The 23,027-nt window shown below is 34.7% G+C and overlaps 1 protein-coding gene across 5 annotated transcripts in view; it reads left to right on the top strand.

The window, feature by feature from the left end:
* Positions 1-23,027, top strand: part of BTRC (beta-transducin repeat containing E3 ubiquitin protein ligase) — a 156,062-nt gene that overhangs the window by 38,200 nt on the left and 94,835 nt on the right. The gene's annotated exons all lie outside the window — the stretch shown is intronic.

The following is a 23,027-nucleotide window of genomic DNA, read 5'->3' as shown; positions in this document are numbered from 1 at the left end:
GGCCATTAAGACAGTTCCAGGATGTGAGTGAAAGTTATAGAGGAAGAGAATGAATAATTTATAAAGGAAAATATATCAGTAAGAGGGAGCATGGTGTCCATTACTTAAAGATTGGGGTAACGGGTATGGTGATTTTCTTAGCAGAAGTCCTGTTTATCTACCTCAGGTACTTCGACTTTGTGTTTAACACTTGATAATACAGAACAAATTAGGTTTTTTAATTTGTTTTTGAGCTATATAGTTAATATTCTGTTTCGAAGAATTTCAATGGCAAGCTATAATTAAGCATTGGAATGCTATGATTAAATCTTAGTTAAACAAGGGGAATTAAAGTACTCCACCTTCCTGAACTATGCTAGCAGTGACTCGTCTCTAATGATGCTATTTTAGTGATGGCAATGCTGGATATTTATGTTTGTCCTTTGCAAAATTTAGCTGATTGATTATGAAATCAATACAATAAAGTCCATTTATATTGTCTTTATCACTTAGTGGTATGATCTTGAGCAAGTCATTTTACTCAAATGCTCATTTCCTCATGTGTAAATGGAGTTATATTAAGGGCATGTGGTAAATGGCTGCTGTTTTTATCATCATTCTCACTAATGTTGCTATTATTGTTAGACTATTGATTTCCAGAGAATATCAATTTATTTCAAATACCTTATTTTTTCCCTATGTGTCATTGAGGATAAAGATTCAGCTCTAGGGGAACTCAGAGTTTAGCCTATCCTTAACCTTTTTGGGCTTGTAGTAAGTTTAGCTAAACTGTAAAATCTGAGAGCATAGTCCTTATAAGACTGCCTTTGCTTCAGATACCAGTGACAAGTTCAGGAGCCTCTTCTGTAAGCCTCAGATTTGATTGTGCATAAGAAAGAACTCACTGAAATGTACTGTGATCATGTTCTATTACAGGGGAGTGTTACAGTTACAAATTACCCAAAGAAGAGACACATAGAGTAGAATCTGGAGAAGTACAAATGTAGAACTTCCTGTCATTCTTTCCCTGTGAAGTCATGGATGGCATTTCTGCCTCCTAGCCACAGTATGTGAACACACACACATGGTATTTCCACCCAGGGAAACTCACCCAAGTCTTCTGTGTAGTCTTTAGCCCTCCTATATGTCATACGGGTATTTTTGGTCTCTAATTCCTCTTAGGATTGGTTTAGAACCCCCATCATGAATCACATTTGTCTAAGGCCAGAGCCCCCAGGCAAAAGAAGATACTCCTGTTAGGTTCCAGGGGCTCAGATAACCACTTCCCAGTAGCCAGATGCAAAGGTCAGATCTCACTTTGGGTAAGGTTACTTTGTCACTGTACAGGGGCCATGAATTTCATTGAGGATCTACAAATAACAGAAAAATGCAATTGAAATAATGGCTTTTATATATTATTATTTATATTATACTGTGAAAAAATAGAAGAACAATCAAAATCATAGATCTCAAAAACATAAACTCCCAAACTGATAAATTCAGTGAAGTTCTTATATAGGGAATCATAAAAATATTTAAGAGAAACCTGACCAAATCTGAAGGAAGGGGTAGAGAATATCAGGTCATGAGTGTTTAAGATCTGAACAATGAGGGCCTCCCTGGTGGTACAAGGGGTATGTTTCAGCACTGTCAAGCACGAGTCCGATCCTTGGCCAGGGAGGTGACCCACGTGGCGCAGAGGATCTCTCCTGTCTCACCCACTGCTCCCATCAGCAGGAACTTCGTCAGTCTGCCTATACTGCTCTCAACTCCCTTGCTGGTGAATTCTCTCACGCCTTCCCATACCTCTGGCCTACATCCCAATTCTTGTGTGAATACATAAAATGAAAAAAATCTGAACAATGAATAGTATTTAACTAGTCAAAGGGGAAGTGGGAAAACATTGCAGAAAGAGCCATTGCAAATGTCCAAGAACAGGTGGGGTTTTGTGCATTTATGGATCCAATTGAACATTTTTCTAGTTTAGGTTTTTTTTATTATTTATAGATTTTTGTTTATATACAGTAAAAATGTTCACATAGTGAAACATTCTTTAATATCTTTTGATTAACATGTTTTTGAGATTTATTGATTTTGTTATGTTTTATCAGCAGTTTATTCTTTTTTATTGTTGAATATATTCCATGTATCAATATACCACAATTTGTTTTTCCATATTTATTGATAGACATTTGGATTGTTTCCCTTTTTTGTCTGTTCTGAGTCAGGCTTCTATATAATTTATACAGATCTTTTTGTGGACATTTTGTTTTTATTTCTCTTGGATAAATAGCTAAGAGTGCAAGTTGCTAGGTCATAGAGTAGGTTTATTTTTAACTTTAAGAGGCAGTCAAGTAATTCTTCAAAGTGATTGTCCCAGGAGGATTACTCATTTTCACTATATTGCCAGATATGTTTAAGGAAGTCACTTAGTAATGACTTCATGACATTTCCCCCTAAAATTATTGCATTCCTTTAGTAAGTTTGAAGCATCTTACAAAGCCAGAATTCTAACGATTGAAGAAGAGAAAGAGCTGTGGAATCATTGCTGAATTTGCTGGATTGTCTTCTATAACTCAGATTGAAATGGCAGCATTGGACAACATTTGGTTATCTATATTTCAAACCATACGCTTTAAATTATTTTTTTTAATTTTACAAGTTTATTTTTACATCATTTTGTACATTTTTTTTCCCATCTCAATTGTAATCCCTGCGGGTTTCCCATCACCAAGTCACCCGTGTGCCTTCACCATAATCCCAAGCATTTCCCTCCCCACCCCCCCGTTTTTGATACCCTTTAAATTATGACAGAGAAAATGCTGAAAATATTGGTTAATAGATTCTATAGGGACATGTTTAGTTTGAACATAGCTTCATTTTCTTTTTAAAAAAATTTTTAAATGTAGTACTTTTCTTTTTACAGTGTTGTTAATTTTGGGGATAGCGTGATAGTGCTGAGATTTAACCCCTTGCACCACTAGGGAAGCCCCCAGAACCATGCAATATTTAAACATTAACTAGAGTTCCTTGTCAGAGGTTGAAATTATTGGGAATTGATTTCAGGAGACATACTATATCTTATTTAAGAATTTTTAGAAGTCTTTTAAATCTTACCATCTATAAGCAAAATCTTAAAGTAGCACAATTCTAGGAAACTAAGCATTATTCAGAATATGTATTTGTAATCATGTATGTAAGACTTAATTTTACATTTGAGGTTTTATGGGAATGTGGATTAGCATTCAAATGTTATAAAACAATACTATAGGGAAAGTTATCTCCTGATAGGAACACTTATCCACCCTTAGCTAATTACTTTCTTAAAGTATATGAATAATCTCAATACAGCACCTTTTTTGTATAATATAAAATTTAGTTCTTTTGCACATTTGTTGACACTTGACCTGTGTTCATCTTAGTTACAATCCTTAAATTAGAGGTGACAAATCAAAAACTATTCTGTAGGAAGAAAGCCCCACATTTTCCCCCTAGCTAAAAAGACCAACTTATTGCTAATTATGAAATTTATAAATCATTTGGTAAATATACAAGATACTGCCTGTAGTACTTTCACTTTAAGATAATCATTCACAGGCTTAGTTCCTTTAATGTGAAATGATTATTCCATCTATGCATGAATGCATAAAGGACTGCCCGATACATATAGTTTTGTTTTAAAAATTTGTTATGAAATTATAAAATATAAAATAATTGTACAAAATACAGAGAAGTAGAAAGAAGAAAGGAAATAGTGAATTTTAACTATATCCTATTGTCCAATTTCTGCAATGCAATCAGCTGGTTGCATTGACTTTGGTCACTCTTTATCTTAGGGTCAGTTGCTCCCATTTGGTACGTCAAACAAAATTAGAACTTGGTAAATCAAAGTTAGAATTTGGCTTACCAGTCATGTAACTGAGTGTTTTACAGCCGCATCTCTCGCATGTAAGTCTTGGCCATTTCAAATTTACAGTTCTTTCATGTATTTTATCTTTTCATCGCCTGTCCTTTCTCCCGATAGAACCTTACCAAAAACACCTGTTCTCCCCTATACCTGCCTACCACCTGTCTACCTGGCAAATTTGTAATCTCCACAATTCAGATCAAGTTGTTTTACTTCTTGGATAAAAGTCCTCGGTGATCTTTTCACTCTGCCATTATCTAGTCAGATATCTGTACGCAGGGCATGCAGTAGATAACCGTCATAGCCCTGATACACTACTATCATTGGCTGTGTATTTATCTCTTTTCCTCACTAGACTGAATTCCTTAAGAGGAGGACTTTGTTTTGTTCCCTATTTCCAGTGAAAGTACAGTAGTTGGTACATAGCAGTATGTGCTTTTTGTAAATTTTTGCTGAATGGTCAAAAGGACAAGTATTTGAAGAAAGCTATCAAATAACATGTATGGGGTAGGAGAAAGGAAAGCATTTAATTGTTGTTGGTACCTGCACATACATATACATCAGTGTTCTATATTCAGAAGAAATCATGATAATTAAAACAATCATTCCAAAGACCACACATTTACAGGACGAGGAAAAATGCTGAAGCTAATTTGTGGATAATCCTCAAATTTTATACATTTGGCCTTTATACAATTCGCACTATGATGATCCCCTCTGAATTGGATTTTGCATGCTGAATTTGGACTGTTGTTGTTGAACAAATGCACATTTCAAGCTATTAAGTAGTGCACTGCAAGCTAGCTAATAGTTCAGTTTCAATGATGTCAACATCTTTATCTTCACAGCAGTGTGTGTTTGTGCAATTATTTGACTATTTTATTATATTTTGTCCTTTTCCTGTATAAGAGTAGACACTAGGAAAATTAAAAGATGGTAGTGATAATAGCCAACAGTCTGAAGATGGAAATTATGAGGTACACTGAAAATGACCCCTTAGTCTTGATTAGACACAAAATTAAAGTACCTGTGCAAATGATGGAAACATTAATATATCATTAATATATTATTGCAGATTGTTTCTTTAAAAGAAAGTATAACAGTGTCTTTCAAAACACTTTAATTTTGAAATTGATTGTTCAGATTCTACCTTTCAACTTTTATATATTTCACTAAGAAAAGTAGATATGATCTGAATTTGCTGCATTTTATCTATCCTGGAAATAGTTTGTCTCGGAGGAAGAAATGACATACTTGGGAGTGATTTGTATTTTAAGAATGCCCACTTGTTTTATTTAAATACCCTAGTTATTTCAAGTTTTGTAGTAATAGATTCCTCCATTGCTGAGTATTTTGATGTGTCTGTGATGTAGGTAATATTCAATTATAAGCTAATATGCAACTGTCTATGTTAAGATTAAATCACCTTACGTAAGGCAATCATTTCCTTTTCAATTTTTATGATTTTTCTTGATGGATTTGACAATTAAAGTCTTCATTCCACATATAGGGCAACCAAATAAGGTACCAGGACAAAAATAACAAGAATAAATAAAAAAGCAAAATTAGCAAGCAACTATAAATAAGAGACAGTCTTCAAGGGAGGAGAAGGCAGAGGGATCAGAACAGAAGGGAAGAACACAAGGGACTATGACGGTGGTTCACAGGTGAATTTATGGTGGGAATTTTACAGGGACTACACCTGAGAGGAGAAAGCATACATTGTACAAAAATGAACAATGACATAATATATATCTATAGCTGTATGTAAATATATGGATTATATATTATGTTCAATATATAGATGTATATTTATGTTATTTTTTAAAAAGCCTTCATTCCACAAAGAGGGTTTATTGCTTTTGTTTACACAGAATAATGCTGGATATTCCCTAGCTACCCTAAGTTTAATGTTACCCCCTAAAGGCAGAGGGGAGAGTAAAGGTACCCCAAGGAGGGCAGGAGTTGCCCCAGTAAGAAGCCCAGGTTGGAAGAATGGAATGGATGAAAACTTAAGGGTGATGCTCTGTCATTATCACATTTTTTTGTGGGCAATTAAAACTAACATGTTTCTTTTAGAGAGGTAAGCTTTACTTTTTAAGAATATTGCAAGATGCCATCTTGTTATTGCTACCTTTGTGTGGAGTTGAGGACGTATTACCACAGAAGTTCTTCCTGTGCTATTCAGGAATCAGTGACAGTGGTTTGTGACAGTTGTAGCCATTTGTACCTCCTTTCACTGTTGTTTTGCTTTGTGTGGTAGTGTTTTATTGTGTGGCTGTCTTTCCTTGTGTTATTTCTCAGTTTTTTAAATTTTATATTGACTACCAAATGTGGAATCTTGGTAGAGAGGAGAGATAGATTTAGGAAGTTCTCTTCTACGTTATTTATGGAGAAAAGCCCAAGTTATTTATGACAGTGTTATGAGGGGAGGGGCTGATCAATTTCTTGATTTCTTTAGCTATATAAGCCTCTCAAGTCTTACAATACTTTACTATTGAGATGTAATGCCCATGAGTTTTCTTTTTCCTCAGAGCAATATCAAGTAACTTTGAGCTTTTCTATATCCACTGGCCCAATCCTCTAGAGACTAAGTCTGCTATATTTTGAAATTGTTATTTGGGCGTAGGATGTTGTAGTACATCATCATGAAATGGGACTTTCCAGCGTACCTCCCCCTGGTTGGTTATCTGTCATCTGCCTTTTAAAGTTCTCAGGTGTACCATTCAAATCCTGAAGACCTTTGTTGCAAAGCCAGTATCTGTAACTTGGTGTGAAGAGAATTGGAATTCTGTTTCTGTTTCCTGTAAAAAAAAAGACATTAAAAAGAAGAGTGTTTATTCATTTTCATGTATAATCCTTTAGCAAAGGTCATCTTAGCCTAATCTGTTGTAATTATTTTTGTGGTAGAGGTCATAAACAGAAGGGAAATAATGGATAAGTTTTCTCATTTTATGTTTTCATGCGTCATACACACAGATATACGGATATAAAATGCACTATTTTAAAATAGCAAATACAGAGGTTTTGAGTATGCACATGAAAAACTTTTTATTTGAAAGAGAACACATGATTAGTTTACCAAGATATACTGGCTGTTCATTGCATTGTGGTCAGCTACATTTTGGGGGAATGACTTTATTTGCTGGCAGTAAAATGTAAGAAAAATTTCTAATAGAATAGAGTAAATCTCCTCTAGATTTTTAAATTGGTAGGTCATTAACTTTTTAAGCATTTTAGTTGAACAGTGCAGTCTTTTGTGGAGAATTGGTAAAACGAGGATGACATGGGTACAGGATTCCAACAGCTTGAAAGCAACTCAGTATTTGACCAAAATCTCTTTTGTGTTCTCTACTCTGGTTCTATTCCAGTGGTCCTGGAAATATGCCTTTGGACTTTTTACAGTGAGATTATAAAACTGAATCATGATTTTGGTGAGTAGAAGTTAGAGCATGTGGCTCCACCACCCCAGCTGGCAGTAAGCTCTCCCTAGGTTTATGAATGTAGTTAGATGGCCCCCAACTGTTTACAAGACAGCAGAGGTGAGATCTTTGATTGACAAGTCAGAAATGCATTAGATCATTCTCTCTGCCAGTCTCTGGTTCATGCTGTTAAAAATGTCAGCCTCCAAGTTTGAATGGCAGCCTGAGGGCCTTAGAAGCTTTTTGTTTTCTGAGATGGAAACACAAATTGGATGTGTGCCTGAGTGCTTCATCCTGGGCTGTAATTTCATCTTTTAGCTAAGAACCACAAGGTACACGAGCAAAGCACCCTGTAAACAATAATACTGTGGAAAAAAAAATAAACAAGGTCGTGTTTCTGGTACGTTGATCCGATGGTGTCCTGACCTCTATCACGTTGAACATCTCCACTCTGATTGCTGTTCCCTTTGGCATTACAATGAGAGAGAAAGAGACTGACATAGGAGGAAAAGATTTAAAGTTGCAGTGTCGTTGCACATTCCTTGTATTGGCTATGAAATATTGAACTGTCAGAATTTGACACTTGGTTTTTTAAGCAACCTTTCTTGTTTGAGGTGTTTGCAGTTCATTCCTTTCTCCCCCATTTGTCTGCTTTCCTTGATAGGGTTGAAAGTAGTTGGCTTAAATGCATGAAAAGGGACAATGTTAAAGAGAATTGGTGCTGATGGAACCAAATAAACTTAACACTGGAACATAAATTCAGGCTGTGAGGCATGAGTGAAAGGAGACTAAAGTTGGGTTAGTACATTAATAATTTGGGTTTATGTAACACCCCATTGTAAGGAAGAATCAGTTTAAGTCCCGGTTTTGTTTTTATGGAGACAGGAAGTTGGGAAGATGGTAAATAAAGTAAGAGATGGAATGATGTAGTTAATTAAACTAATAGCCTGCTATGTGCCAGTATTGCCAGTCAAATAAAAATTAACCCAGCTCTGTTATTTATTGCTCTAATTATCTAGGGTCTTTGGCAAGTGTTCATTAGAAAAGAATTAAAATTTTGGCAGGAAAAATAACTTTTAAAAAATGTGCAAGATGTGTACTCATAGTAAAAAGGTTGATGAATAGGTAATATGAAGAACTATTATGATTGTATTAGTACAACTTAATGGCATTTGAAGAGAAAACCTCAAAAAAACAATACTTATATTGCTTGGAAAATACACAAATAGAATGAGTTTGTATTGCCACTTTTTTAGATTGCATTGTATCTTGAAGACAACAAATATTTACATTTTAAAGTGTTTTCTTCCTATGTAAACAGCACTGTTGATAGATGTATGCATTTATTGTAATCCATTTTGGGGGACATAGATCTTCAGTAAAGTTTTAAGTGAGAATGACTTTGCAATTCTCCTCAAGTATGAAAAAAGTAGGAGTTTGTGTTGAATTAACTTTTATTTATGGTGTCGAGGCACAGCAATTTTAGCTCAGCTCTTTCCTCTGCAAATGTGGAAGGCAGGAACTGTTCTCTACCATGACCGCATACTGAAATGCACTGGAAAAATTGGCATTTCTTAATTCTCTGCTTTAAGTTCATGCTAGAAAGAAAAAAGATAGTACTTGTAAAATAATCTCCAGATCCTTTGTACCCAATATTATACCCTCACTTGTAAAATATAGTACACAGAAAGCAAGAGCAAAGGGAAGGATGTTAAGAATTAGTCACTGTTGTCTTAAGTATTGCTCTGTATTTTTTAAAGTGTAAATATTGACATAGATTTGCATTTAAGTTATGAGAACCCACTGTCTTGACTCAGTGGGGGAGTTTTCAAAAAATCATTCTTCTAGAAATTGATTTCTCTTTGGTTGATTTCCCGAGGATGAGTAAAAACATTCTTTGTGATCCTGGAAGAACATCAGGAATCTAAAAGCTTATCTAGGAAACACAACTAGTCATATGTACATAGATGTACTATCCTAAATCTAACACAGTGAAACTGTACAAAATTACTTCTTCCTTTGGTATTTATTAATGCATCAATTGCTGTGAAAATGCCTCACAGCCTGTGGGCTTTTATACAGCCACACCTCCACAATAATGATTAGCTTTATTACTTACAGCCTGTGAGTGCCTTATGAGCAAAAATCAGTGTAATCATAGAACCATGGAATTTCAGTATTGGACGGGACATCAGAAAGCCATCTAGTCATACATAGGAATCCATTATGAAGTGTGCTGGGCAGGGGTTCATCTAATCTCTTCTTTATTTGATTATTGCTATTACTGGCAAGCTGAACTTCTTGAGGCATCTAGTTCTCTTCCTCATTATTTGTCTTTTGAAAAGTTTTCCCTCATGGAGGAGTCAACTTTTTGTTTATCTACTGATTCTAATTCTGTTCGTATAAATAGAAAGAAATTGTTTTTATTTTTACCTATTTACCTGTTTTTGTTTGAGGATAGCCATATTGCTCATATTTTCTGTTCCCACTATGAGTATTTCTGACTCCTAGTGTTTCTTTGGAAAATATCAATAAGCATTCCTGCCATTTTCATAACCTGTTTTGGTGGAAGGTGTTATTATTTTGGCTGTCCTTTGTGAATATATCCCATCTTGATTGTGTGCGCATTACAGTGTGACATGTATAACAGGAGGCAGTACTGCAAAGGTGTAATAGTGTAGGCTTCAGTGATACATCTTGTTTAGCACATAATATGAATTACGTGACTTAATTATTACAGCCTAAAATTGCATTTACTTCTTTAGTGTAGATGATAGAAAAATCTCCAGGAGCTTAGCCTGAGTATGTTTCCTCATATTTTCTTTGAAGCCAGAAAAGCATATGTAAGCACTTTAACAAATGATATAATGTAGTGACATATCTGAGTGGTACAGGTATTTTAAACCTAGCTCCAGTTCCTGAAGATGGTGAACATCTGCTTAGAGGTATTGTAGAGCTCCACAATGCACTAATTGAATTACTCTTTTCTGGAGTTGCCGACTGCACTAATTGAATTAGAATCTGTGTGTGTGCGTGTGCGTGCGTGTGCGTGTGCATTACTGAGATAATTCCAACCTTAATGGAGAGACTATGGAGGATATGACTGATGGTGTGTACTGTGCTGCTATCTAATGGCAGCCTATGGAACTACTGCACGGTCTCCAGGGAAGAGAGAAAGCAGTCATCTGATCTAGTGTGACCTCAGTCTAACCCCGTTCAGTTTAGTTCAAAAGGTTCTAGTATGCATTTTTGTAATTCTAAATCTAAAAAGAAAGAATGTGATTAATATATCCATTAAAATTTAAGCTGTTTTATTAGGCATGAAGTTTTCTGTGAAGTACTAAATTGCAAATATTCAGATGAACTAAAAACTAGAATCCTAACCTAATTGATGACAACAAATCCAGATGTACTGAGTCAGTGGATCTTGATCTTTTTCATTTTGTCTCGTCATATAAGTCTAAGAAGCAGTTACCTTTTTGCAATGTTTTAGCATCACAGAATAGAAATATGATTAGAGAATTTGTGTTCTTGAATAAAAATTTCAATTTAATATGTCAAAAATCTTTGAATGTAAAGATCATGCCTTTATAATGTATGAAAAATATTTTGATTATAGTAATATTAGAATAAGTTCTATAAATCTCTGTTGCTATAGTCACTTAAACTTTACCGAAAATTTGAAGTCCTTTGAAGTGTAGGTAACTTTCCTTTTCTAAAAAAATTAGTCAAAATGTAATGATTTTTGTGAAGTATCATTAATATGTACATGTACAATTTTAAAAACAAGTACACAGAGAATTCATCATGAAGTATCTAGATTCAGTTTAACTCTACACATTCTAACTTAAAACTAATTCTTAATATAAAATGTATATATAATCACATACAGAATATGGGCATGTAATACAACTTCGGTAACAGAAACAGAAAAGTACTATTGGCTACATTTCTAGGCATTTTTAAATGATCTCTTTCAGTCTTTTATAAAAGAAACAAATACAGAATATATGAAAGTCTTAATTTTTTCTGTATGATTGTCACTATCAAAATGTAAATTTAAACATTCCAATCTTATAGGCTATCTTGTTTTCATTGTAAGATTGAAATACTGGGCCCTCCCTGGTGGCACAGCCGGTTAAAGCACTGCACTAAGCCACTTCCGCATGAGTTCGATCCCCTCCTGCCCTGGAGGAGCTCCACATAGCATGGCAGACCTCTCCTGACCCGCCCGCTGCTCTCCTCAGCAGTGTACTTCGTCGATCTGCCTGTTCTGCTCCCTGCTCTGTCTCTGGTGAATCCTCTCACCCTCCGCATCTCTGGCCTGTACCCCAGTTCTGTATGAATAAATAAACAAATCTTTAAAAAAAATTGAAATACTTAGGTTTTTTTGTATAAATAACATTGACTAAAATATATGATATATACTATATAGGCATCAAGAAAATTTTATTGATTTAGAAAATGCTTTTTAATACTTTTTGGAACTAAAGCTTTACAGATAAATTGCCATTCCCAACTAACTACAATTCACTCAGTTCATTTATAGACTATCTTCTATATACCAGGTACTGTACAAAGTTTTGGGCAAAGTTTAGATTCAAATCCTGTCTCCAGTGTGCTTATACTTACTTATTAAGACATTTATGGAGAAACTGTGTACCAAGCACTATGAAATATACTTGGATGTGAGTACTATCATGAATATTCGTTTGATTCATTTTCCATTCATTGAACTAGAGTCTGGCTTTATAGCAGCCTTTAGGAAGCAGCATGCTTATTTTCATATAAGAAACTGCTCATCACAGCAAAAAGAGTGATATGTATATTTCAGAATATTCTGTGTCTTAAATGGTTTCACCTCTGCCTTTATACACCTACTTCTAAGGGACTGTTGATTGCTGCTTTACATGTAGCTTTTGATAGCTTTATATAGGGCTTAAAGAGATGGATAACATTTATTACAGTGCCTCCTGCTGGTAGATCTTAGGTTTGCAGTCCGTGTCTCCAGAAGTGGTAGTGCCCATTGTAATGTAGTAGTTAGTTCAGGGCTTCTTCTAAGGCTATTACTGGAGATAAGTTCATTGTAGACAAGGTATAAAGTACTACTTTAAACCATCTATTTCTAGAACCTAGATTGTCCTGGGACAAGCTTTTGATATAAAAATTCATAGAAACCTGTTTCTCACAGAATATAGTAACTCCTTGCCATAGTGCTATAGTGTTAAAATTCACATTGGCCAGGTTGTTCTGTAAATTAAACACTGACAGCTACCCTCAGGGGAACAGCCAATGTATTTATGATGATGTGCTGATTACACAAAATACACTGCAAGCAGAAAACAGCTGCAGAGAACAAACCTCTTAAAAAGAATACAATTACAAATAGCACCCTCAGTATTTCTAGTGGTGAGTGTAGAATACAGCATGCTAATGTAGGTTTCTTACTTAGTCTGCCTGAAAACAAAAAATTTGAAGGAGATATGTTAAATTACGGTTGATTGCACATGTGCCAACATAGCAGTGAGCAAATTTTGTTTCTGAAGAGCATAGCTCCGCGTGCACACGTATCAGGTGTGGAGTATTAGAACCCACACTTTACCACCCCCACCTTTACCTTGTTTTGTTAGTGGGTTTTATCAATGCTTTTCTCATACACAGGGGATATAACCTTAAAGCAATAGGGTTCTGAACATTTGGAGAATATTACATGATGTATTAGGCAGGAGAATATCTAAATTGTGCTTTAAGATATCTGGTAGAAACTCAGTATGTTAGGTTTTGAATATCAACATTTCTTTTGAAGATACAGCTCTGTAGTTTCACTGTTGTGAACTTTGAAGATGTTTGTCTTTGTAATTAATAAAGGCATCATGACTCTTACTATGGTAAAGACTTTCTGATTTCTTAGGTTTCCCCTTTCCAAGAATTTTTTGGTCTAGGACATGGAATAGCTGGTTGACTGTAGGAGAATCAGCTCTCAAGAATGTACCTTTTCTTCCTTTCATGTTAATTGGTCACGTGCAGGTAGGCAAGAAAATTAGAACTCCAAACTTGACAAGTTTAGAGGCAATATTTATAAAAACAACATATTTCAGTTCCTGAGCATGGTAGCTTCTATTTAAATCAGTAGGAAATATGTTGATCTTCCAATACATAAATTTACTCACACCAGATAAAAGGTATCGCAGGGGGATATAGTGATTGGAAACAGTTCACTTCACCCGCCTGAAACTAAGAATCAACTCTTCAGTATATGGATCACTGGTATGTAATAATCGACTATTATTGGGCTGTCTGTTGGTCTCTTTTTAAATCAGTTTGGAACCTCCTGGAGTTATTTTCTTGCTCTGCTGACATCAATCCCATGTGGCAGAGGAGTTGTGTATAACCGCTTTGGTTTAATCAATAGAATAATTGATAAACCAGATAAGATTTAAACTGATTATGGCCCCAGCAGAATTCCCCAGAGGCCTTGGACTCTCTTAATTTTGACATGTGTGTTGTGTACCCTGAGGATGAAGTGCAGTTTGAATTATCTGTTTTTATTTGCTTAATGACGGGGAGGGTGTTAAAGTCAAATGTTTAATTAACCCAGCAATGGGCTGCGTTGTCACTTACACACAGCTGATTGAGATATCTCATGGAGAATACTGGATAGGAATGATAATGTGGCACTGGGACGGAAGATTGCTTTTTCAATCCATTTGCTGGGTCACTGCTTTGAATGTCTTATTGGATGAAAGGCATTCAGCCTGGAGAAAAAATTCAGCATTTAAGTACATTTTGTTCTCTTTTCCCCTTCTAACCCCCTCCCTGCCCAGAAGTTAACTAAAACAGATATGTTCTAGGTTTAATAAGCCGTTCATGTACTAGTAAGAGATCAGGGTAGTCAGTAGCCTCAAGCTACATAATTTCCTGTGGAAACAAAAATCTTTCTAGCCTCCAAGGTATTCTAAATGTGAGCTCCTTTGTTCCTTACATCGCTTGTCCCTTGCCATTATTGTGCAGTTGTTTTTGGTTACTTGTCTCTTGCCTCTTTTTGCAGTGTTTACTTGATGCGCAGCTACTTCTAGGGTCACGGGCAGACCTTTCTTCTCCTAAAGAAGCATATTCTCCAGTACATCTTTGCCATTTCATGCAGCTAGTTTCTATTTGTATTTCTGGTCAAATATTACAGTGAAATTGTTTAAACCATTTAGAAAGATGAAAATGTGAAATACATAGATTCTTGTTGGTCTTGCTACTGCTATTATATAAACAATTGGATCCATGTATATTTCATTTTCTTGAGAGACATTTTGCTTTCTGTATAGACTGAAAAACTAGGCCACAAAAGATTCTAATAGACCACACCATCAAAACTACAGTCCAGGCAATTGGAGTTTTAATGACTTGCTGCCCACAAAACAAACACAAAAACCCTGACTCAATTTATAATCAAATGTAAAATTCTTTAGAGGGATACTGAGAAAAAAACTTTAAAAATATTTATCATGACTTTCCTTCTTTGTAGTTCTTATGTCTCTTCTATTCCCCAAAGATCTAAGCCAGGAATTTACTAATTTTTTCCTTTGCTTTAGTCATTTGTATTCCAGAGAGCACAATAGAAAGAAGGATACAAGATTGATTTTTTATGTGTGTCCTCTTGAAAGCATAGTCTGGGGCATAACTACTTGGAAGGGGTTGGGGGTGGAATTTACAAAGCAATAGAAGCATGCGGCTAGTTTTCAGGCGCAGGTTGGACTTTTGCGGGTCAAGGCAGATCAGACGAGTAGCTTATCTTGAGGGACGCAAGTAATAGACCAAATATAGAGCAGCTATTTCAGGAATCATGTAGGTCATTTAATTATCCATTATGATTGAGTAGCTAATGCTCTTTTGGCAATTACATGACCTCTGTTATTCTTGAAACCTTTCCAGGCCCTCGTGGGTTGAATGACCCACCAGTCAGTGCTTGCAGACTTCATTCCACTCAGAAGGAAAGGAGATGTTGGGAACTACTGGCATTTAGAAATGGCTGTGCTTTCCTTACTGACCACTATCCAGAATGTCCCTCATACGGCAATGTTAGGCAACTGGTTTTGAAGTCACCTGTTCTTTCATTGTCTGCAGGAGCAAGAGACACATTAGTTTCCACAAGAAGGAATTGTGGCAAAACAAAGTTCAATGCCAGAGTTGGCTTTTATGATATCCATAGATTCTGTCCTGCAAGAACAAATACACAATGTTAAGATTAATGCTCGATAACTGTCAAAAGGATCTTTACCAGACTTCAAAGTTTAGTAAAGTGATTTTTTCCTTCCATATCACAATAAAATGCTACTGATGGTAGCTGATAACAGATTTTAAGAGATCATCGATTAAAATTAGGCACTTTAAAATTGGCTAATCATTATTTATTTAATTAAAAAAATCAGACTAAAAACATTTAAGTCTGATTATTTAATTAAATAAAGGGTCACTTTAAAATTAAGATGACTGATCAAAGAATAATTCTGGAACATTTGGATTAATGTTTCTCTTTTCTTTAATCAACAAAGGATCATTAATATTTCCAAGGAAAACTCTTTACTCCCACTAAATAACTTGCTTTTTATAATTGTAATGACTTGTTGAGTAATTTTGAGAAAATAATGTAGACTTTTATCATTCTTTAGATTGAGAACTGTTGTGGTATGGAGAGTAATGACACTGTGATCAAACTATTTGTAGGATTTGTCAGAAATGCACAAAACAAATTTACTATAGCTAGCAAAATAAAGTATATAGCCATTCTCTACAATTACAATGATTTAAGACCATAGGCCTAACAGCAATTATTTTAGTAGAATAAAACACAACTATGTTCTTTAAGTAGAAACCATTTATGTCATGATATAAAAATCTCCATTTTAAAAAAGAGAAATACCTCTTTAAACGTGTTACTTATACATCAAAACACCAATGTGTTTTGTTTTGCTTCTGTAAAATGAGACCTACAAATTGATCTATTTTAGTTTTATTTTCATTTTGTTGTTTGGTAATATTAACAAATGAAAAATTGAAGCATGGTGTTTATAACTTTTGACCTTTCAGAAATAGAAACCTTCTCACTCAATTTTTAAATTCTTTGTAAACCCCTACTACATTGGTGTCTTAGAGATCTGTGAAGATGCAGTGTGAGTTATATTAATTGTTTTCAATTAGAAACATACTTTTCCTCATTCTAGGAACATACTTTTCCTCATTCTAGTGGAGATAAGCAAAAAACAAGAATTTATAGTGAAAGAAGTTAGAGTTTAAAATCTAGTATCCTAAATAAAGAGTAGTGACATTTTAAGAGGGAAAACAAAGGATAGAAAGCAATGTGATGTTTGATTTCTAATTGATTTTTTTAAAAAGCCTTCTTAAGACCTATTTTGGAACATGCTTTTCACCTTTGGGAACCAAAAATCTATATATAAGTCAATGAGAAGAAATGGCATTTGTAATTTTGAAAGACCTGAGAAGGCATTAAGAGTTTGTATCATCACTGGAAATGTCCACACAATAATAAGCCCACAGAATAATTTCTCTTTGACATAAAGAAGAAGAAAAAAGATGTATACACCTAAACACAAATCTTTACTTACCCCAGTCTGATTTTCAGAAATTTACTTATTTACTTGGATTGATTTTATTTTCATTATGTAATGGGTAGACATTTGGGACTATTTCAGCTTATCAACTTTAAATATACCTAAAATCCTTCCACGGTATTGTTGAATTATAATAAAGTAGGAAAACCAAAGCAGAGAAGATATCCAAGGTGATAAAAGCCATTTAGCAGGAAAAAATCAGAAACACAGATGACAGAAGTAATTATTCTGCAGAGAGAAAGGATTTTGGTGTACATCCTAAGGGTTCTGTAGTTCCTACCCCACTTTCAGAAATGAAAAAGAGCTGCAGAATGCAGATGTCTTTGAGTTACAAAAATAGCCATATGTCCTTTCTAGTAGAAGCAAATGTTTGCTTCTACTCAAAATTTACTCAAAACTATTGTAAATATATGAACAAAGAAAACTATGGCATGAAAGGATTTGTCCTAAACATATACTCATAAAGGCAACATTTTGAAAAGATTAAAAAAAAGTAATCATGTAGATTTAAAGGCAAGAGGGATAAATTAATCTAGTTACACTTTTGCTAATATGGTAGGTTAGGTTGAGTTTTTATGTATTTCTATCCCAAATCTTCCTGGTGAATTTTTTTGTATTTTACTGTGCTGTTTAGTTACTTTCTGCATGTCATTGCATTTGAAAGAGTGAAGACACATATAAAACTCTTTTTTTTTCCTGTATGAATAGTAGATATCTTAGTCCTGTGAAGAAAAACAATCTATAATATATATATGTGGTTTTCAAAATATTAAGTTACATTGTCATGTATAAATATAGTTTGTTTATTACAATTGGTATGATAAGCAGAATAAAATGTAAAAGAAAACTACTTGAAAAGGATAAACATGAATTTTTTAAAAATTTAAGCCTTTATAGTAAAAATAACCCTCAGAGTTTAAATGGACTATTTCTTCTGATAGAGAACATAGTAACACAATTAAAAATTCTTTTATATATTTATAGTCATTTCCAAGTTGATGTTCAAAGCTTACATTAAGAAGTCACAAAGCTGAATATGCTCAGACAACTGTATATCTCTCCTATTCACAAAACAAAGATCTGCTTTAGCTTTTTTTTTGATCCTCATTTTTACTGGCAGAAATTGGTCCATTAGCTATGATTTTAATGGTGAAATATTAAATTACTGTCTATGGTATATTCTGTAACTTGAAAGTTAACAAAAGCAGTGCTGCTCCTTCGTGCCTTTGCCATGTCACTCCCTGGTGTGGCTCCTTTTCCATCCTTCTTATCAAGAGTATCTCAGTGCTTCGTTGAGCTTGTTTATCTTAAAAGAGCAGGAGGCAGGCTTTTAGGGAGTAAGCTACATGTTCCAGCATAACAGGCACCAATGCTGTTTGACTTGAAAAAACATTTGATCTCTTACATTAACAGCCCATGTCACTGTAATAAGGACTACATCCGGGCTGTTGTTCAGTTTTCTATTATTTTAGCTTTGAAATAACTGTTAGTGCTGCTCCAAAATCTCCGTGTTTAAAATTGTATATTGGCTGTCCCCCCAGGACTTGTAAGTAAACAAGGTGGTGTGTGTGACCAGAGGGAGCATATTTTGTTAGGTTATTTTAAATAAGAACCTCTCCTAGCTAAAGATGGTTTTTGTCTGATAACTAATAGTGTGTTGCATGACTTTGCTTGTATAAGTTTGCACATCTAGCAGTATTTTAAAGCATATTTTTAAGTTGTTATTAATGTGTGTCCAGTAATTATTGAGCTTTCGTAATTTTTCTTAATGAAGCATTTTGTTTTCTTGTTTAGTTTAAGTTCTATTATCCTGCAGTTTCCTTAAGTATAGTAGTTTGTACAGTAGTTGTTGAAAATGGGCAAGCAATAATTTAAAGAAGGTATGTTTGTTAGATTGAAATACTACTTTATTTTCAAAAACTCAGTTTTTGGTAATTTCTGTGCCTAGAATAGGTTGACAGTTGAAATCAGGTAGCAGTATCTAAAGAATAGAAAATAAAATTTATAAAATTAGTTTGTTGTTTACTTTCTTCTTAAGAGTACCTTTTTATTTTTATAGTAATGTAGAATGGTAGCTTATTATAGTAGCGATAAGATAGCAACAGATCATTTTACTCCTTTCTTTCTCTATTTTTTCCCCAAGAACTCAGTTTGTTTTCCTGTTATTTTTTTCTGATACGATACAGCACTGTCAGGCCACCCAGCACTTTCTTTGACTTTAACCCAAAGTACATACATCGGCTAGCAGAAGCATAATTGGTTGAAAGGCAGCCATCTATCTAGGGAGTTCCTCTAAATACTGAATGTGTCATGTGCTTTGACATGACATATCTGTAATATCTCTGAGTACAGAAAGCACTTTCTCTGTTAGCTGTAGGTATTAAGACAGTAGTGTATTTTAAGAATGTGTGCTGTGGAAAGTCTGGCTTGTGAGGTAATGACAAGTGTTTGCCTGCATAGACAATATATTTTTCCCCCTAAGGTCCCCACACACCTAGTTTCCCTCAAGCTCATCATCTCTGTCAGGTTAATCAATAGGCACCGTATGGCAGAGGGTCAGTAATCAGTGTCATCGTGCCTTTAAATCGTGTTGAAAATTTGCTTAAAGCCTGGGCCAATTAACATCGAGATGATGAATGGATGGGAAGATGGGAAGAGCCTGACGCTTAGGGGCTTTGTGAGGAGGAGATGCTCAGCTGTTGAGCAGCAGACACCAGCGAATAAAATCAGCCATTCATGTGAGCTCAGTCCACCCACTCTTAATGATAATGTCAATCTAGCAAAATATATACACATTGGAGTTGTCATGAGTTCATAAATCAAAGGAGTTTGTCAAAGGCATTCAGATTAACGAGGCAGCAGCAATAACAAGTCAAATTTGCATAGAGAATTGCTTGAATCTCAGTAAATTATGATCCTGTTTTTCATTTGATTATTTGCTAATGTCTCAAGAGGGAGAATGATTATATTAGCATGCAAAATCTACACCAGAAGTAGAAATCTGAGGTATAGAAGACCAGCACACTACGACAATTAATCAGTTTCTGCATACTAGCATAAATGCACAAGGCCCAGAAATGAACTTCTTTTTTATTATTATTTCTCCTTGCTACTGATCCAAATGGTTCAGCTTGACAGAGACTTTATATTGCTTTAACAGTGTTCTGAATTGTGCCTGCAGGCAAGACATAGTTATGCAGCTATAACCAACCTATCCATCTGCCAACCAGATTGGAATTCTCCTATCCAAGGCTTCCATTAACCCCCACTGACAGCTCCAAACAGGATTAAGAATTTGGAAGCATAAAAAATAGTTGTTCTTTGCAAATATACACAATCCCTTTGCATTTTGAGAAAGGTTGTATCTGTAGTGTTTTATAATTAGTGTTAGGGGTGGGGGACTGTCTTGTTTTTTTGTTTTGTTTTTCTTCTGTCTTTCCTTGTAATGGCAACATTGTGTATTTGGTTGTCCCAGAGTTTCCTTTATATTTGACTTGGTTCCGAGCACAGTGTTCAAGCACGGTGTTCAGATAAGAGTATTAGAAAATAACACTTCTTGAAAGCTTTAACTAGTGGATCTTACTGAATTTTAGCAGCATAGGGAGGCTTTGATATGTTTGTAGTTTAATAGAGTATGTCAAATGATAAACATGCTATAGGAGCAATGTACATGAAGACATATCAGAGAATATTATGAGGACACTTCAGGGCCTCCCTAAAACTGGTCCTTGAGTAGGATTCTTCAATGAGCTTCTGAAGTTAAATGACCTAAGTTTCCCCCATTATATACTAGAAGCATTATGTATTTGCTTACACACACATATGTACACATACAAGGTTTTATTTAGATCATTTTTTTCACTGAAGAGCTTGATTTTATCCATGTAGCTAAATTAGCTTTTAACCTTGAAGAAGAATAATTGTTCCTATTTTTGAAAATTGCAAATCATGTATATTTGGAGGCTATAATTAGCCACAAGTCATGTAATATGCTAGAGGGGAAATATTAATGCAGTTACTAATTTACCAAACCCACAATATGATGTAACTATTAGAAATTTTTCTCAAGTCTGTTTTTCTTCATGTGGGTTGTCATTCTACGTGATGAATGGTTTATTCCTTTAAAAAAAAAAAAGGTTCAAAATCTGTTATAGTTCACCATGATTTACCTGCTATATCAAAATGATATAATTTCCCTGATTACAGAGTCCTTTGTATTCTCCTAATAAAGTATGCGGCATAGGTGGAAAATACTACTTTCAGTTTTGGAGCCACTTATTTATAACAGGTATCTATTCAAACAGGCTGAGGCTCTTATTGCACCATACAACCTTGAGCAAGATGCTTACTCAAAGATTATTATAAGTCATTATGAGTGGCTTGACTTTTCATCACTGTGTAAATTAGTTTAGTTTTTCATTTGATTATATAGTCAACTCTTAATTATCCATGTCATCGGGAATTGTGTGTTCAAATAGATAACTGAAAGTAGTAAATAAGATACTAGATTGTGAAAGTATTGCTCTAGCCCTGAATCTGCTGTGTGCTACTATCAAAACCTCTCTACTACTTATTTATGGCACCTAACATTCTGAAAAGTTAGGAGCATTTTGCTTTTCCACAGACCTTTTTCCTATAAAAGGCTAGATAATAAACATTTAAGACTTTGGTATCTTTGTCATGACTGCTCATGACTGCTCACCTCTGCCTTGTAATATAAAAGCAGCTATAGAAAAAAGGTAATTGAATGGGGGTGGTTCTTTCAATAAAACTTCATTTGCAAAAAGGTATATCAGACGAACTTAGTCACTCCTGCTCAAAATTATCATACTGGCACTTTTAATGGTAAGATAATGAAACTGTAATTGGGCTATCACTAAGTTTCTCCTATGAAAACCATTTTTAGAACTAGCTGGATAGTGTAGGTGTAGGGCATTAATTATTTATTAAGCACTCAGATAATGTCTTGTGAGGTAGAAAGAACTACAGAGACTAAGCCTGATAAGCTTTCAGTTTTATTGGGTAGTTGAGAATAACATGCAAACATTTATCTAATTAAGTGCCAAATTGTGTGGACCAAGATGGAAAAAAAATTAAGGAATTTCCAGTAGGTAAAATAAAGTGGTTTTAAGGTTATTTAGGGAAGATTACAGTTCAACCTCACTTTAAAAATGGGCAGAACTAAAAAAAAAGAAAGAAAGAAATGGGCAGAACTTTTTTTTTAATTGTTAAATTTTAGGAGTTGATTTTTAAAAAAAGTTTTGGAGGGGTTACATTTTTGGTCTCCCATGATATACATCTTCCACTCACTTTCCACCAAACCACCTGTGTCACTATCCTATCTGCCTTTCTCCCTCATCTCTTTCTTCCTCCCACTCATTCCCTCTGGTAACCATTATATCCTTTCACTGAGTTCAAGATTTATACTTACGATATTTTGTCTACTTTTGTTTTTTATATCCCACAAATGGTTCCACAGTGGAACCATCTGTCATCTGTCTTTTGCTTTTTTATTTTTACTTCACATAATCACCTCAGGGCCCATTGATTTGCTCTTATCTTTTTCACAGCTGTGTGATATTCCATTATGTATGTATGTGTGTGTATATATATATTTCCCCCACAATTTCTTTATCCATTGTTCTGTTGAAGAACACTTATTTACTTTGGTTACATGATCTGGTAATTGTGGACAATACTACTATGTACATAGGTGAAGATAAATCTCTCATATCGTTTTTATTGGTGTTTGGATAAATACCTAGTAGAAGCATTGCTGGATCATATGGAACTTCTGCTTTTATTTCTTAAGAACTCTCCATACCATTTTCCACAGGAGCTGCACCAATTGCCATTCCCTCTAATAGAGCATGTGAGTTCACCACAACTTAGTTTTTTTTTCCATCTTGGTCCACACAATTTGGTACTTAATTAGATAAATGGCTGCATGTTATTCTCAACTACCCAATAAGATCGAAAGCTTATCAGCAAACATTTGTTGATTCCATTGTTTTTTTTTTTTTTTTTTTTTAAAGATTTATTTATTTATTCATACAGAACTGGGGTATTTATCATTTCTCAGTATGAAGAACCCTTATG

Source organism: Condylura cristata, unplaced genomic scaffold, assembly GCF_000260355.1.
Source record: "Condylura cristata isolate star-nosed mole 26May11 unplaced genomic scaffold, ConCri1.0 scaffold00011, whole genome shotgun sequence".
Classification (NCBI taxonomy): domain Eukaryota; kingdom Metazoa; phylum Chordata; class Mammalia; order Eulipotyphla; family Talpidae; genus Condylura; species Condylura cristata.
Note: the sequence above shows the minus strand (reverse complement) of the source record. Positions and strands in the feature narration are given on the sequence as shown.